This window comes from Ambystoma mexicanum, chromosome 1p (assembly GCF_040938575.1).
Source record: "Ambystoma mexicanum isolate Mex_15411 chromosome 1p, UKY_AmexF1_1, whole genome shotgun sequence".
NCBI lineage: Eukaryota > Metazoa > Chordata > Amphibia > Caudata > Ambystomatidae > Ambystoma > Ambystoma mexicanum.
In genome coordinates, this window is record NC_090921.1 from 467,787,238 (window position 1) to 467,799,478 (window position 12,241).

Below are 12,241 nucleotides of genomic sequence, written 5' to 3' on the forward strand. Positions count from 1 at the left end.
AGCTTCGGAGTTTAGTTGCGTGGTACTGTACTGGGCGCGTTTGCCTACTAAGCCCGTGAGGTCAGGGATGGGGGCTGCCAATATGACAGTTTGAATGTTGTCATGCTCAGGGTCGGGGGATTGGGTTTTGTGTAACAGATGCCGGTCAGCCAGGTGGACTGGTGGAATGATGTGATTCTCGGAATATTGCTGGTCACAGGTGCCTGTGTTTGCGTGCGTTTCTTGGTGGGGGACTGTGGTCATGTCCATTGGGATGGCTTCTGTATTCGTGCCATCTGTGCCCTGCAGCTCCCATTGGCCCCTCTTGTGTTTCTTTTGTTCGTTGCCATGCATGGGTGACTTGTACATTTCAATGGTTGCATTGTGACTTCATTGCACCTACGGGGAGTTGTACTTTGTGGGCAGGGAGCGGTGTACAGGCACTCAGTGGGGCCGTTTACAGTTGATTCGCGATGCCGTACTTCTCACCATGGCGGAATGGTACATTACGCCATGCCTGATGGCGTTAGGTACATGTCCGCTAGGGTCGGAATTGGCGTACCCTTGCGCCATGGTGGTGTTTGCGGTTTCGCATGGCGCGCGCGCGCGTGCTTGGTGCAGTTAGCGTTGGCGTGCACTACGGTGTCGCTAATGGCTTCGTACTTTGCGGTCACGGGTCATAGTCGCACCGAGCGCTATTCGATGGCGGTATTGCATTTCCGCCATCGTTTTCCGATTTCCGCAAGGGTCGTAATGAGGCCCATTGTCTTTTAGATTCAACGGCATAAGCAGCCAATACAAATTGGGGTCTAATATACATGTATGCTAAAATGAGGATTACAATAGGGCCATAGGCAAGGCACTATATGTCTTCAGGACAATCTGAGAAGACTATTACACATAGAAATAAGCAGAATCTAACCCTCCGAGTCTCCTTGTTTATTGTCCCCCCTTCTCCGACTTTTTAGATACAAATGGACAGTAACGTAATATGAATGAAGTTGGAAGAAAATACCAAGGGAATACAACACTCAGTGGAAACATCCAGTTAAATATAAATCAAATTATGATACACATGTGAATCTGTCTTATGATGGTACTAATGATCAATGTATTTATGTGAAATCACTGAAGAATATATATGTGAAATCATTATATAATAGATAAGAAATCTAAACACAATTTTGAAGAACACAAATAAGTTTATAGGCTTTGAGGAAGCCCACAAACAGGGTGAAACATATGCACGTGCCCCAATAGGTCATATGTTGGCACTTGCCACATTTGGTACTGTGTGAATGAAACAGGATATATATATATATATATATATAATGATTCAACCACTCTGACATAATAGTCACATGGTATAATGATACCTTTTGAATACTGTTTATTATAGATCCAGGAATAAGGGCACATTTCCTAACATTTTGTGATATAATTTGACTGTGCAACAAGACTGTTTAGTAGTGAATAACAGTCTTCGTTAGGCTCCTGCAGCATAATCAACTGTACACAATATCGGAAACAAACCGGAACAGAGCTATTCAATTAACAAAAAAACAGTTAGCTGCACAGCTTAACATTCACCTGGCTTAATTCTGATATTTAAATAGCTTGATATGCCAGGTTCTTGGAATGAGCCCCCCTTGTTTGCTGTGATAGGATTTGGGGCCGCAGCTGTCCCTACTGATCAGAGCTGGTTTTCCCAATAGGTACAGGGCAAAGGCCATTAATTCCTGAGTATATGTTAGTTGTGTCACATTAGATGATTTATCAGCTTCTAGCGTTGACCATTGATTTTGCATTTAGAGAGAGATTAGGGTGGTTCGCATTCCATCTACCTCACATTGGTTATAATCACCATCAGATCCATGGGCTTCAGGCCCCTGCTCCGGAATAGGTGAATCATACAGCTACCATTGGGCAGAGTGTACCAACTTTGGCATCATCAATATTTGCAAGTTGCAATCCATTGACTGTGGAGACCAATGTTGGACACAGTGACGGACTAGTGCCATGAGGTGAGGATCTGTCCCCCTAAATACCATCAATGTGCAGGAAGACATTTCTCCCTGCAGCCAATGATGAACTGGTACCCCCTGAGAGAGGAGCACAGTGCATGGATGATACTTGATGAAGCATTGGAAAAAACCTTGGCCTTAAGAGCATGCATCTCTGGCCCAATAAATTCTAGGGGTTGAGCTGGCACAGGATTGGAATTTTTGAAACTGAACATCCAGCCATTTTCAGAATCTGACAAGACCTGGCTGAAAGACATAGCATTTCTGTCTCCAGTTGTCTCTCCAGTGCCCTAGACACACACCATACCTATGGTCCAGAGCTACAAGCTAGCCAAGACATTGGTTAAAACTCATGGAACAGTTTTTAGGCTAAATGGGAGGACCTGAAACTGTAAATGTCATTCAGCAACCTCAAATCAAAGACACTTGCGATGGCTCTGTGAAAATATGCACCTGATGCTCAACTGATTTCATTGCTTCGCCATGAGAGATTATACTATCAATTCTCTAGACCCGGAAAAGAATTGAATCGAACCCTGCCCTTATCTCTATCTTTGTGAAAGGTGCAGCGACTAGTTTGCTCAACAAAGTCTGAATACCCCTAACCAGGCTTTTTCTGTGATGGACACCTGGAAAGGCTGCTTTCTCTGAAAAGGAAAGAATTTGGGACCGCCAGGTATTAGACACATCTTTGATGGATGGTGTTCTGCACCCACTGATTGCAGATGGACTCCACTGCGGTTCCATACAACTTTGAATGTGTCTAACAACTTGCACATTGTCCACAGCCATTGCATACTCAGGGATCCTGCAGCAGTTGAAATGTCATAAAATGAAGAGGAGGAGAGACCTGATTAACATGCCTCTTCCTCCCCCTCCGACATCTAAAGTAATGGAATAGTTTATGAGGTACAGAGTTACACTTGAAAATATCTTTTGAATATTATCTCTGATAAATGAGGTTAGATTAATAAGATCAACTTAGAAAGGGTGAAAGAGTCCAAATTGAAAAAGGCAATTAAGAAAAGGAAAGCTTGCAGGTGGTTGAAAGCAAGACAGTGTATGGGGGAAAACCCTTATGGATGAAAAGAAAGAAAAAAAAGAACTTGCTATCCATGACCTTCATGTTAAAGTATACAAATTGCTCCTCTATGACATGTTGCACCATTCTTCATACTTTTTTATTATTTTCTTTTAAGTGTAGGTCATGTATAGGCCATTTGAGGTCATAACCATTCACTGAAAAAAAAGTAATTCATACAAAACCAGAAACACAGCGCCAATTGTGATGAATCAAAATATACTTCCAATGCACACATGGTTTATTAGCATTGAACTGATAGATGCAGCCTAACACGTGTTTCTAGCAGAAGCTTGCTCTTCTTCAGAGGCTGATTGAAGATTACATCAATGTAAAGATATAATATAGATTGCACACATTTGTTAATCTAGACGCCCAGCAATACGTGACAAGAGACAATATGTATCAAATGCAACTCAACAAAATAGTCTGTGATCTTAAACCATTGTAGAAAATCATGGGTCCATCATGTATGCCCAAGGATAGACACCATTTGAACATCAATAGTTATGCAAAATCATCAAAACAATTGAAAATAATAATTCATCAAACAATAATAGACATACCTTTTTAGAAAGGGAGAAAGAAAAGGGTGAGGGGTCAAGAAAAATTGCAAAACAATCAGTTAGTAAAACGTCTCCTTTTGATGGTCACAAAAAATATAATAAATGAACAACGAATCAACAGCTCGTCAAAGTTCAAAAACCAAATTGTGTAATGATACCTTGTATCTGTTGTGGGTATACCCAAACAAAAATCTCAAATAAATCCAGTCTGGTTGAATCACCAGCTGGTATCCCGTCGGATAAGCGAAAAACTGCAGTAAAGCACAGAAATAATGTGTCACATCACAGGACGTGTTAGTTCTCCAAAATACTGAACTGTACTTCTAATTAAAAAAACATAACTGCTTAACATTCGTCTAATCCTTCGGATTTGCGATAATTGACTATTACGATCACAAAGAACACCATGTCCATGCAAACAGATCCATTAAAAGTAATTGGTGAGACTAATGAACCGGAATTATCAACTCTCCTCTGATGAGAAATAAAGGATTATCATTTGCACCTTTGGGCTTCAATAATTATGTTGATATTCAGATTGATTTGTTTAAATTCATGCATAAACTCAAGCTAAAAAAGATTTTTGCAATGCAAGTGAAGACATTCCAACCCAAGGAAGTTCCACCTCCTCTTTCCCAGATTACTCTTCAGAAGATGATAAACACACATATATTGATGACACTTGAGGATTGTAATGATGAATCACAATCAAGCATTATGAAAGTTCTCAGTGATCTGGACATCGTCCAACAGAATTTGAAAATCAAAGAGCTCAGTAACAAATCCAAGTTCACACCCACCTTTCCTAATGACAATATAATTGACACCTTTCATCAGGCAGTTACAATGAATATAGATAAATTAGCGTATAAACCAAGTAGAAACGAGTGCAGATTACAACCTAATCTCAATAAAAGGGAACACTTGGCCATGCAGGGACTGGACAACAACAGTGATTTAATCTATTAAGGAAGCTGACAAAGGGGGGAATGTTGTGGCAATGAATCAGGCTGACTACATCACTATGGGTTTATGCCATCTGAATACAGCGGGATGCTACCAAATTTTACCAACTAAACCCATTAATCAGATCAAATTTTCAATCAATAAAATAATCACAAATTGGCACATGAAAGGGGTACTTTCAGACATTGAAAAACAATACTTAATAGTGGATGGTCCTAAAAGGCCGACGATATATTTCCTGGCCAAAATACACAAAGAGTTTATCAAGATCCCTGAAGGAAGGCCGATTGTGAGTGGCAGAGAACGTATTCTAGAACCAATTGCTAGTCATATTAATGAGTGTCTGTTACCTGTGGTCTTAACAACACCTACATACATTAGAGATAGATTGCATATTTTACATCTTAGACAATCTGGTCTTCAAAGTTATTTTGATATTGGTAACACTTGATGTAAAGTCATTATACACTTAAATAGATCACTTCAAAGCTATTCAAAGCGTGGACTATATATTTTGCCAATCATCAGCCTCTTACTATGACCAAATTTAGATGCTCAAGGAATTTTTGTTTACACTACAGAACAACGTATTTTTGTTCAATACTAATTATTACAAGCAATTGATTGGCATAGCAATGGGTGCCAGCTTTGCGGCAGCCTTTGAAAATATATTTATGCACCTTTTCGAACAGGAATTTGTATTTAGTAACACTCAATTCAAATCATCTATTCACCTATGGAGGAGATTCATAGATTATGTTATTTTAATTTGGTCAGGTGATGAGATGAATTTACTTCAATTTGTTAACTATCTGAATTCGAATCAGTGGGTCATACAATGTACTCACACCTACAGTTACAGCAGTATCAACTTTCTTGTTCTTACTATTTCAATAACAGAACATGGTTTTGAAACAAAATCTTTCTTCAAAAGCACCTCTTTGAATGCTGTACTTCATGCGGCTAGTTGCCACAAGAAACTAGTTATTGCTAATATTCCCAATGGTGAATTTATAAAGGCGAGGCATAATTGCTCTAAAAATGAAGATTTCAAATCTGAAAGCATATGTATCAGAAACAAATTCATACAAAGAGGCTATAATGGCAGCAATCTACAGCGACAAGAACAACAAGTTAGTCAAATGAAGAGAGTTGACTTACTGACTCCCAAATCAGGGCATTTGAAAAGTACAGCTAGGAAAATTAGACTGATTACCCGCTATAATGCTGATAGCTATCAGCTACACCCTATTGTTAAAAGGCACTGGCATTTGCTGCATTTAGACCAGGATGTGACAAATTGGATAGACCCCTATCCAAGCTTTACCTTTAGCAAAGGGACCACCCTCAAAAACATTTTGTGTCCATCATTCATGCAAAACATGAAATAGACCAGATCGTAGCTACACATGGCTCAGAACAAGGGTTTTCATAAATGTGGAAATTGCACAATGTGTACATATGCTTTTGAAACCTCTATAGTTTCCTTTGGCAAATTGGGGGAACATTGTATTGAGTCGTTTATCAACTGCAACATCAAATTTGTGGTTTACTGTATTATATGTTTATGTGGTTTAAAATACATAGGCAGCACCATTAGACTTTTAAAAATTTGTATAAGGAAACAACTTTCCACAATTGCAAGTCAAGATGCCAAGTATCCTCTTGTAAACCAGAATTGCCATCAAATGGACAACAAAAACGGATATCAGGTTTGGTGGATTGGTTAAGGTAATAACATCACCGCGCGGTGGCAATTTAACCTTGAAATTACGTAGGTTAGAAGCGATGCTTATATGTAAATACCAAACTGTCTATTCTGGTCTGAATTTAGATCATGAGTTTTCAGTCTTCTTATGAGCAGGCACGTTTTCATGTGCATGTTACTGCCCATATTGTTATTTGTAATTATGAGCAGCACCTCGAATTGAATTGTGAAACATTGCCAGCAGGCTTTTAATATATATGTGCATATGATATGAGGCACTCCAATATGACCCAAATGTGGTAATTAATTGTCCAGTTATTAATGAATGCACAACCTAGTAAGCAGGGCACATGAGTACGAACATCCACTTAACCACAATATACTCTTCAATTTAAGTGCATAAACCAAGGAATGCAAAATCGGGCGATTTGTAAAGAACAATTGATGTGAGACCAGTGGCAATATTGCCGGTACTTAAACTCTGTGTTAATACATGGTAGGAGGATCTTGAGCACAAAATATTTTCATCTAAATTAAATATATGTATAATCTATATATGTAACCTAAATACATAATGTAATCAAGCATGATGTTGAATATATATACAAATTCCATATTCAAGGTGAACATACAGCATTAGAACCGGGCTGGAGCGGCAGCCGCTAACTTTACACAGTTGATACACACCCAAGATGGAGGCAGTAAGCAGCCAATGCTCGCGCGCTAGCAGCTCTGTCTGGTCCTATGAACCTATATATATGTTTAAACAACCGCGCGGTGCTTAGCATCTGAATACAGAACAGCTACACGCATTGACAAGGTAAGACTCTTAGCACATAGTCCCTTAGACTTCCGCTGAATCGCAGCTTCACAGTACGCAATTGGATCTTATTTTGTATGGCTAATTGAAGTTTAGTAAAGTTGATGTAAATATGTTTGTGCTCTCTTTCCCTTCTACTTACAATTATGGCCAATGACTTTCGTCTCACCAGTTACTTTTAATGGATCTATTTGGATGGACATGGTGTTCTTTGTGATCGTAATGGTCAATTACTGCAACTGCGAAGGATTACGGTATGTAAAGCAGTTAGTTTTTTTAATTGGAAGTACAGTTCAGTATTTTAGAGAACTAACACGTACTGTGACGTGACGCATTATTTATGTGCTTTACTGCAGTTTTTCGCTTATCCGACGGGATACCAGCTGGTAATTCAACCAGACTGGATTTATTCGAGATTCTTGGGAATACCCACAACAGATACAAGGTACCGTTACACAATTTGGTTTTTGAACTTTGGCGAGCTGTTGCTTCATTGTGCATTTATTATATTTTTTGTGACCATCAAAAGCAGACGTTTTACTAAGTGATTGTTTTGCAATCTTTCTTGAGCCCTTACCCTTTTCTTTCTCCTTTTCTAAATGTAATATCTATTATTGTTTGATGAATTATTATTCTCAATTGTTTTGGTGATTTTGCATAAATATTGATGTTCAAATGGTGTCTATTCTTGGGCGTACATGATGGACCCATAATTTTCTACAAGGGTTTACAATCATGAATAGTTTGTTGAATTGAATTTGATACATATTGTCACTTGTCATGTCTTGCTGGGCATCTGGATTAACAAATCTGTGCAATCTGTATTATATCTTTGCATTAATGTAATCTTCAATCAGCCTCTGAAGAAAAGCAAGATTATGCTCGAAACACGTGTCAGGCTGCATCTATCAGTTCAATGCTAATAAACCACGTGTGACTCGGAAGCATATTTTGATTTATCACAATTAGCGCTGTGTGACTGGTTTTGTATCAATTACTTTATATTGTTGGCGTACTTAGGCAAAGTACCCAGTACTGCAGCCTTAGTGACTCTGAATCCAGTTTGCAAGCGCGGTGGACTCTAAGTGACTTTTGCCAATAACATATTGTTTGCATTAAAAAAGAAAGCATTGTAGCAAAGGTCTGATTTCAGCTCACAGGGCTGCAACCTTTTTTTCAAAGTCAAGTGTTCCATCCTCTACACTACAAATGCTGTATTTAGGAAACCCGTACAATCGTACAAAAATAAGGTAAACACTTAATGAGATGTTTGAGGGTTTTTGTGTGAGAGGAGGCAGAAGAGCAGAATCAGAGCATGCTGCTGCTCAGGCACATGAGACTTGGGGCCTCATTACAAGTACGGCAGTGCAGTAAGAAATGGTGGTAACAGCAGTAATTCCACTTCCGCCACATTACTGCACTGACATACTACTATTTTGGTGGTGAAGTTGAAGATTTTCTTCAAGTAAACAGCTGTAGGTAAATCCACTACTTTACGACTGAAAATCAGCAACATCGACAGAATTACCATCAGCGTTAATTCTGCAGAAGTCAGCATGGAGTCATGTGAACTCCAATAAATGGGAACTAAAACTGTCTACCACCACTTGTAATCTGCTGGTAAATCTGCCGGACCAAGTGTTGGGAACGGTAAATCTGTTTGGTGGTATTTCCGCAGATTTACTGCCAAAATACCACCAAACGTGTATTGAGGCCCTTAGTCTTTTATCTAATGTTTATTTTTAGGGAAGATAACCAGCTGTGTCATCGCATTTGCATCTCCAGTGGAGGGGCAGCCTTTAAGAGCACCATTGAGTCCAATAAATGATGCAGGGCTTCAGACAGGTTTCCTGCAAGTTTGACTGTATTTCAATTATGATGTCAAATGTCATGGTGTACAAGACAGCCAATGAGCACCTACAATTGTACAGCATTATTTTATCCCACCATTAATACCTACAGCATGCTTTTGCATATGCATGAACAAATATTGATAAGTCTACTGAAGGTATGAAGATCTATTATGACATGAAGACAATAAAAAGGGAGCATGAGGAAGGTGACAGGGAGTAAATGGTTTTACCACCCTGGTGAGCCAATTTTGAGATGTTTGATAACATTTCTCCTGTCGTCTATAAAATCTGGACCCCAAAAGAAGATTTGATTGAGGGAAATGTAGTCCTTATCAATCAATTGAAAAGCTGTTACCTTCGACTAGCTTAGGGAATGATTGAGGAGGCATCCGAAGTCAGGGTGGAGGAAAATCCTAAAGAATGAAACCTGGAGAGTAGAAATGTAAATGTACTGATAAGTAATAAAATTAGAGTACCGTGCATGACCGATTACAATATCAGTATTTCAGAAATTGGTGGATAAATGTAATAATAAAAATCTCATGATAGGATCTGTGTTTTATGTTAACCCTGTGTGTCTAAACCAGTGTCTCTATGAGTTATTAAACCAGCCTTTCTACCCCTCTCGCTAGTGATTAACTGGCAAATTCTTTCCGGGGCCCGAGGGACAGGGAAGGATCCTCTCCAGGGGGAAAAACCTATAAAAGAAACCTCTGACGTTACTTAAAAAGGAAGAAAGGGCAGTTGGACTCATCCATAACCTCCATAAACAGTCCTGAAGAAGAGTAATTTGTACTCTGCCTTTAGCTACTGCAAGGAACAAGAGAAAGGTACGGATTATGTAGGGAAATCTAGGCACAAGGAAAGGATACAAATACAGATTTCAAATATAATCATAAATATATGAACTGCATTATACGCAAAGTACTTGAAAGAAACACATGTGAGGAAATGTTGTAATGTCAGCAATCCAGCTACAACAAAAGTGTAATTGTTCACAATAAATGGCAAAGTCCAAACATAATTATTTTCAGTTAAATGGAAGTATACAGTAATCTGTATTAAAAGGAGAGCTGTTAATCTGGGATGGAAAAGCACAGCATTTTACAGAAAAGTGAAAATCAAATTGAGGCCTATATTATTTCTGCTTTCTTCTTTACAGGACTGATAATCAGCATTGTAAAATGAAACCTACAGAGGCTTCAAGTGTAGATCTTTATCCACAGGATACTGATTGCAAAAATGCTGTAACCCGCCTGAGTAAGGAACAACATAAAATATGGAAATGTGAAAAAGAAAGTGATTTTAAATGCTATATTTGTGAATGAAACCAGCATCTGTAGGCTACAAAGCAAAATTGCATGTTCTCTGACCACAGCAACAGTACTGAGGAGATGTTTGGTCAAAGGAAATGAAACCATGCCGTTGAGGCTGGGATATAAACATTATGACACTGCTGGATTCACCAAAGGACCAAATGTTCATTTTATTCTCATTCTCAGAAGCAGGCCTTGGGAGCAAAACTCTATTCTAATTGTCACTTGGTGTATCCATCAAACAGGCCTTTCATTGAGGATGCCATTATCTCAAGCTGAGATATGAATTATGACATTTGTGACATCATGTTACTGTAATCACTTAAGGAGCACAGGAATGTGTCAACAAATGGCCCAGAGCAGCCTAATTTCAAAGAGAATTCTCACAATAGTGCTATGACAACTGGGATTCTTAGGGGTCATAATTGTCCCAGCTCTGATGCTCAAAGGACTGACGCCAGGCTGAGGAAGGAAATATTTTGTCAAACCCATTACATGGACAGGGAAATAATGGCATCTTTAAATCTGACATATGGTTTTATATTTTTTACTGAATATATTTTCATAGATATATAGAAGAAACTTACTTTTTTTAAATGTTCAGATTCAAAAACTCTATCAGCTGAATGTCAAAAGATATTTATGGTATTTGTTTATGCAAATATGACAAATGTAGATATTTGTGCACAGAAAAGCTGTACTTCAGCGATTCATATATCCTAGCTTCCTTGCCGGGTGGCTTATATTTTGAGAAAGGAATACAATATTTCAGTGAATGTATCAGAAAATAAAAAGCAAATATCTGTCACGCACACAACACATGTCGTGCCGAGATGAGACTAGCATCATTTAATTCACTTGAGTGAGAACAATCTGGCATACTAATTACTAACATAATCACATGTGGAAACATAATGTTTTAGAAAATCACAATAGAAAAAATCGCCAAGTGAACATCAGATTAAATGGGAGGGAAACTAGGTTAGAACGTTTGTCCAATTGGACTGCCCTCTTAATTAATATGCCCAGTAAGTACAATGATAATGGTTTAGTGTGATGTCACTTTTGTAATACGGTCCACTCACATAGTGTGACCGATTAAAATAGAGAAATGGGTCTGTGGACAATCATACACTCACCCGTAAGTGAATTTGGGTGGAGTATTGGCTCTACATAGAGGGACAGCAGCCTCTAGGGCTTGTGGCCAGTTGTGGTCTGAAGCTATGAATAGCTGTTCATTGTTTAAACTTAATGTAAACACTCCTGGGGTCTATGAGGGACAGCCCACTTGGAGTAGAGGCTCTATAAATTTGATCATTGATGATGTATGTTTCAAAGGTTTTACTGCCTGTTGTGGAAATGTTACACATAATAAAGTGTTCTGCTAGTCACCATGCCTATCTATAGTCCAGCTATCCCTCAAGGTGAATCAAGTGGAATTTAGTGGTGGGTCTGTGGCTCTTCATGTAGCCATGAAAAAAATTGAGTGAGTTAGTATTGCAGTACAATCTCTGTTTTGAATACTAAACTAGAAGATCTATGGAATAGAGCTGGTCCTCATTGGATGTATTTCAATCTATTTTTATTATTAGTGTTTATTATAATTATGTATTATAATAATAATAATTATTATTGTTATGTACTTTTCTGAGCGAAATTCAGAAAATATGTGAATTTGTAGTGATGGGAGTTCAAAACAAGCCCCATAAAGGGTTTTCGTGTAGAAAAGGTTTTGATCAGGAAGGGCAAGATCGGAAAAGGAGACTGAGGAAAAATATTCGACAGTTATTAGGATTATTTGAATAGTGATGAAAAAATGATTGCTATTAAGAAACTGAAACAAGAACATCGCAATTGGAAAAAATGTTACCCTTATAGACTTGATGATGTAGCTGCACAAAAAATGTAGGTAGTTGCAAATAAATTCA